Source organism: Cynocephalus volans, chromosome 13 (assembly GCF_027409185.1).
Source record: "Cynocephalus volans isolate mCynVol1 chromosome 13, mCynVol1.pri, whole genome shotgun sequence".
In the NCBI taxonomy this organism is placed as follows: domain Eukaryota; kingdom Metazoa; phylum Chordata; class Mammalia; order Dermoptera; family Cynocephalidae; genus Cynocephalus; species Cynocephalus volans.
The window spans coordinates 47,203,179-47,209,680 of NC_084472.1; the positions used below are offsets into that span (position 1 = coordinate 47,203,179).

At 38.7% G+C, this 6,502-nt stretch overlaps 1 non-coding gene across 1 annotated transcript; it reads right to left on the reverse strand.

The window, feature by feature from the left end:
• Positions 1 to 918: 918 nt before the first annotated feature.
• Positions 919 to 1,027, reverse strand: LOC134362246 (U6 spliceosomal RNA). The gene has a single exon (XR_010021528.1). It is a non-coding gene; the product is annotated as a U6 spliceosomal RNA (small nuclear RNA).
• Positions 1,028 to 6,502: the final 5,475 nt, after the last annotated feature.

A 6,502-nucleotide genomic window follows, 5' to 3' on the forward strand; every position in this document is an offset into this window, starting at 1 on the left:
GCTACATCTTTGATTTTCCAATTATGGATTGCCATAGATTCTAAAGAGTATTCTAACTTGCCACAAATACTATTTCCCTATTTTTTTAAAGTGTTACTGGATCTGCTAGATCATAAGTAGCAAAGTTACATTAGAAATTGAACAACTTTCTCTTGTTTTAGGACGGAAGTTCCCAAACTGTGATCCTTGGACCGGTAGTATCAGTATCACATGAAAACTTATTAGAAATGCAAATTATCATGCACAATTTCAGACCGACTCAATCAGAAACTCTTTTAAAGCAGAAATCTGTTTTAACAAACTCTCCAGGTGATTTTGATGCATGCTAAAGTTTAAAAATCACTGGTCTAGAGTGCTAAGTTATCAGTTTTTTGTATCATCTGGTAAATGGGCCAGAAAAACATGTCTATTTTTCCCACCATAATCCAAAGAAATATGTTAAGATTGCAGGAGTGCAATGTACCCCTACTTGTCCTTCTTTTCAGAATGTATTTCTTAACATAGATCAGACAACTTTCCCAGAGAGTCTGCTGAAATGGCAGGCCCATGTATTTTCATGGAATTATCATCTCCTGCCTGCTGGCATGTCCTGCCAAGGCACTTAGGGGACCATTAGTTCCTGTTTATTTAGCATCTCTCAGCATGAAGTTATCACCATATTGGACAACCACGATGTCCTGTAAGGATGGCAAAATGATCAGAATCCCTGCAAACTAAATTGTGGCATAGAACCAGATAGCTGACATAACTCTGGAAGATGATGAAGATGATTTACCTTCTGTCTTTTCCGTGGGAAATCACCTATGGTTACTTCTTAGGTCCTGTCACCTATTACATTATCCAGACTATGTTACCTCTAGAAGATAAGTGATGGCATCTGCTTGGCCACACAGGGATGCTAGGATTTTCTTTTCTTTTTTTAATATGGACCACTTCATGAATTTGCATGTCATCCTTGAGCAGGGGCCGTGCTAATCTTCTCTAGATTGTTCCAATTTTATGGTATATGTACTGCCAAAACGAGCACGATGCTAACATTTCCTCTGAAATAAAGGACACCAATGTTAGTTGGTGACTTTCCCTACCATACCTGGCACATAGGAAGTAATAACTTCCTAATAACTTTTAGATACCAGTGTTCTCCACAACAGAGTATTTTTCAGTGCATTGTTGGGGGAAAATAAAAGCCTTTGAGTTTTCTTGGGGAACATAAGGGAAGGGTGAGTGACTCATATGTGATAAATTCTCTCCAACGTTTCTTCTCTCTGTATTCTGCATTCCTTTTTGTATATTATATATTAAGGAATTTATGGCATCTCAACTTCTTCTACCCTGGGCCACTGTTGAATACAGGTTTTGGTTGATCAACTAAGCACATAATTAGAACCATTTCCAGCTGTTTATGCCAACACATTGATAACTGCACCAATATTGATACATTCACACAAATTTTGAATCAACTCTATCCTCCTTTGTCTGTTGCTCTCAAAATTCATTTCTACAATTTTTCTCTAAGTTTGTAAATTCTCAATATTTTACAAGTTTGTTTCTGTGACTAAGCATTTTCCTCCAGGGTCTGATTTTTCATTTTATCCCCTGTGGCACTTTAATTATGAGTTTGCATTTGGATAGAAAATGATGAGAAATGGATCCCTTTTCTAAAATAGAGGCCACAAACTGATTCATTACAAGGTCTTCTAGGAAAAAAGGAAATGCTTCAATGGTAGAGAAGAAAAAGTTACCTCTCCTGCCAGGAGAGTCATGACAGATGTGGAACATTAGAGTACTGTGTGGGTCATCTCTGTCCTCCCATATTCCCCAACTCCAATTCTCCGTATTCCATGCTTTCCTGTCAATACTTTAAGTTCCCTAAAGAGACCTGGTGAATTGATCTGACATATTTCAGCAAGCTGCAGGATCAGACTCTGGGTTTGATTTTTCCACTATCTTAGCCCTGCAGCTGCAAGAGATAAGAGATTATTTTAGTATAGCCATAGAGGGCATAGAAAATTCCTGATCTTTTTTTTTTTTTTTTTTTTTTAGCCTGTGCCTGAAGCCACAAATCTGGTATTTTGAGCTTGTCATGCTATTTATTTAAATTTTCCAACACTGTTAGAAGAATCCTCCCCACCCCCCAAATCTACAGTCCTTGAATTTCTCAAGTTCTCATTTGGCTTTTATAATAGAAACCATGTGGTTCTCTAAAACCTTGCCTTCAGTGGGCACATCATTCCAAGTGATCATAGGAGGTAATTTCTATTTCTCCACTGAATACCAGATTTATGAATTATCATTTACCCAAGGCCCTGTTTTCTTTTTCTCTGAGGCTTTACTGCATGTATTAATCAAGTTTCTGAATTGCAAGAACCATAATCTAAGCTAACTCAAACCCTGAAAGAATGAACTAAAGGATACTGGGAAGCTTATAGAATCTCTAGAAGGTTCAGGAACCAAGTTTAGCAGCCACAGTTAAAAACAAGAAAGCACAAGCAGCAAAAGAAAAAATAAACATATGGGACTATATCAAACTAAAAAGCTTCTGTACAGCAAAGGAAACAATCAACAGAGTGGAATAACAACCTACAGAGTGGGAGAAATGTATGCTAACTATGCATCTGACAAGGGATTAATATCCATAATATACAAGGAACTCAAACAATTATATAGTAAAAAACCAAATAACCCAATTAAAAAATGGGCAAAGGAGCTGAATAGACACTTTTCAAAGGAAGACATGCAAATGGCAATACGTACAAGAAAAAATGCTCAACATCACTAGTCATCAGGGAAATGAAAATTAAAAGTACATTGAGATACCACCTCACCCCAGTTAGACTGGCTATAATAAAAAAGATGGTGAATAACAAATGCTGGCAAGGGTGTGGGGGGAAGGGAACACTCGTACACTGTTGGTGGGACTGTAAATTAGTACAACCACTATGGAAAACAGTATGGAGTTTTCTCAAACAACTAGAGATAGATCTTCTGTTGCTTTGCCTCACATGGATTTGTCACCTCTTTTCCTCTAGGTGACGGAGCTACAAAAAGATTGCTCAAAGCCCATTTCTTCTGAGCAGTGAGAGACCCCAAAGGGGTTAATCTCCTGGAACCCTCAAGAGAGAGGCATTCCTTCCTTTTGTGAAATTAACCACGAACTGGGGTTCTTGCCCCACATTTATTCTCCAGACTAGGAAGTTACAGAAAAAGAACATGGGTGGGGTTATGTCTAAGTATAGTTTAACATCAGTGAAACAAGCAAAGTGACATTCTATAGTGCAATTTGCAAAAGGTTAAGTCGATCCACCAAAAAAAAGTTCAATCTTAGCAAACATTCTCTTTCCCTACAGCAGCTTCCTAGTATCTTTACATATCAATCAGTAACTTATCTGTCCTTGAGCTAGCAACCTTGCTGTGCCACAACTCTCCATCCACATCAGAGACCCTAGCCTGAGGAAAGTTTCCTGTCTTTTGCAAGGTTAACATTTCTATACATAATTTTAAGAAGTTAGGCTAAACCTGAAACTGCAGGGCTTTGGGAAATTAGGCCCTGTGAACTACACTTGCTCCACAAATGCTGGTATACTCCACAATCTTCCATATAATCCAGCAATCCCACTTCTGAGTATATACCCAGAGGAATGGAAATCATCATGTTGAAGGGATACCTGCACTCCCATATTCATCACAGCTCTGTTTACAATAGTCAAGACATGGAACCAATATAAATGTCCATTGATGGATGACTGGATAAGGAAACTGTGGTGTATATATATCATGGAATACTACTCTGCCATAAAAAAAAATGAAGTACTCCCATTTGCAACAACATGGATGAGCCTGGAGAAACTTACGTTGAATGAAATAAGCAGAGCACAGAGGGATAAATACCACGTGCTCACTCCTGTGTGGGAGCTACGAGGGAAGGAAGGAAGGAAAGAAAGACCATAGTGGTGCTTTGGACTTGCAGAGAAAGAGAACATTCTATGCACTACGATGTGGAGTCAGGGGGAAGCGGGGAGGCGGAGGGAGGTTGGGGATAATTGGGTGGGGGACAAAAGGTACAAATGCAATTTGTGGTAATGGGTATACAGCCAGTGTGAATCTGGCCCCCACATCATGGGGACGAGGGGTGCCAATCAGCTTTGTATCTCATGAATATTCATAACCAATAAAAAAAATACAAAAACCGCATTATTGCTCCTGACATGCTCCTGTTCCACTGATGTGGAAACACTGTTGCTAGAGCCACTGTTGCCTCTGTCTTGGGAGAGCGATTCCCGCTGTCACCACTTCCCTGGACAGCATTCCATGCTTTGTCTGTCACTAGCTCTCCATCAAAGTTTGATATTGTACACATGCCCTAGCTGTGGGAGCAGAGAAAACAAGTATTTGGTATTTCTACCTTTCAAGTAGAAAGTGGTCTCATAGATTTGTTCAGAAATACTGTATACAGTAATATTCATAAAGCACTTACACAGTGTCTGGGCACACAGCAAAGTCCAAAAAACGTATTAGAATATTTAATACATATTATTGTTAGATGATATGAATGAAGTTGTATTATAACAACCAGGTAACAGATAAAAGTGCTAAATATTGTCTTTATAAAAACTTCCAACATGTTTGTGTTTTGAGAGCTTTATTAAGATAGCTATCTTTGGTGGGTGAAAGGTAAGTTTGCTGCATTTCATGGCACAGTACTATTCATTCATTCAACAAATATGTGTTTATTTTCTGTCTTCTTTAGACTGTCATAAGGAGTTGTGGGAGAAACAAAGAATACTGACTGTTTATCTTCAAATTGCATATAATCCAAAGAGAGCAGAGAAGGAGAGATACCAGCATTTACTGAGTACATATTATGCACTGTTGGGGTGTTACACCTATTCTCTTATTTACTACCCTTAGTAGCTCTTTTGGATAGTTATTATCTCTATTTTATAGGAAATGGAGCTGCAAAGTGTTTAATGAATTTGCCCAAGGTCATGCAGGAAGGAAAGGGAAAAAGTCTCTTGCCCAGGCCTGGGTTATGATTTGAGAAAGAGACAGAGCCCAAGAACTAGAAGAGCCAGGTACAGAGGAATAATGTGGAATTTGAGAATTTGGCTCCAAATGAAAAGATGCTGATGTAACCAATGTTATGGAATCTTCAGAGGATATTGGCAGAAAAAGTGAGTAGATTTTCTTTAAATTGTAAAGACTAGAGTGAATCTGTGCCTGGAATATAGGGTGCCCCCCTTATCAATGAACTTCTCAAAAGATGTAGAGAACCCATATCAGGGATCAGGAAAAAAGGCCAGGAAGACAGTCTGGACACATCCTTTTGTCATTAGATGAGCCTGCCAAGGAATCATGACTTTACCAGTATTCTCTATCTTCCCAGCACACAGAGGCTCCTAATAATTTACCTTCTGATCGATTGTTTTTAGACCCTACTTACTACTGGGTTGGTTGGTCTGGCTTACACTGATTGCCTCAGGGCTTGAGGATTGACCCTGCGCTTGACTGACAGTCGAGTAGTTCACTGGGATTGGGCCTAATAAAGCCAGATATGGGCGGCAGGCCACAGTCACCATTTCTCATTAAAGAAACTCAAGTGCTCTGGTTAAAGGTCGACAACTGCATTAGATGGACTGGAGTAATTTGTTGGCTAAGCATTTGGGGTGGTTTTGATGATGGTTGCTGTGGTCACAATTATGATGTTGGTGGTGGTGGCATCTGGAAACTGTGTGTGAGAGTTCTTACTCATTGTGATGACTTTGCTACTCTTATAAAATCCCTTGAGAAAGTTTCTTTAAATAAGTGCATCAGAGTGATTCAGCATTTACTAGACAGTGATATCTCTTATCTGTGGGTTTCAAAGCCACATGTGTGAGGTCATGCTTCCTTCCAGAACACATATGAGTGAAGAAATGGTGATGTTTGTCCATAATAAACCAACTTTAAATCCCCCAAATTCTTGCATTCTTGCTGGGCAATCTGTATCTTTTATGTAAACTTGTATATCTTATAGGAGACATCAAAACCCTTTATGGAATTATATTTCCTGATCTTAGCTATGTATGTGTGTGTGTATGTGTGCATACACAATATACACGTATACAATCTTTTAATATATTTATGTTTATATTCATATTCATGTGTTTGTATTTAGTTATAAGACTTCACTATTTCTCCAGATTCTATATTCCTGGTGTAGAGTACTACTGCATTTGCACTCCAATTTGTTTATAACACACTATATAGCATTTAGTGCAGTGTGCGATCTTCTAGGAGGCATTATTTGTATTTTCTGCCTAGATAAAAGGTATATGGAATCCTAAAGAGAACCTTCTCAATCTGCAATTTCCCCTCATTATGGGAATTTAACAACACAGTGGCACTGTCTACTTTGAGTTTGGAAGGGGATTAGGAACAGATTGCTTTAGAGTTGAAAGATCCTGGCTTAAATCTCAGTTCTGCTTTTCACTATGTGCGTAACCTTGGGTAAGAAATGCAACCA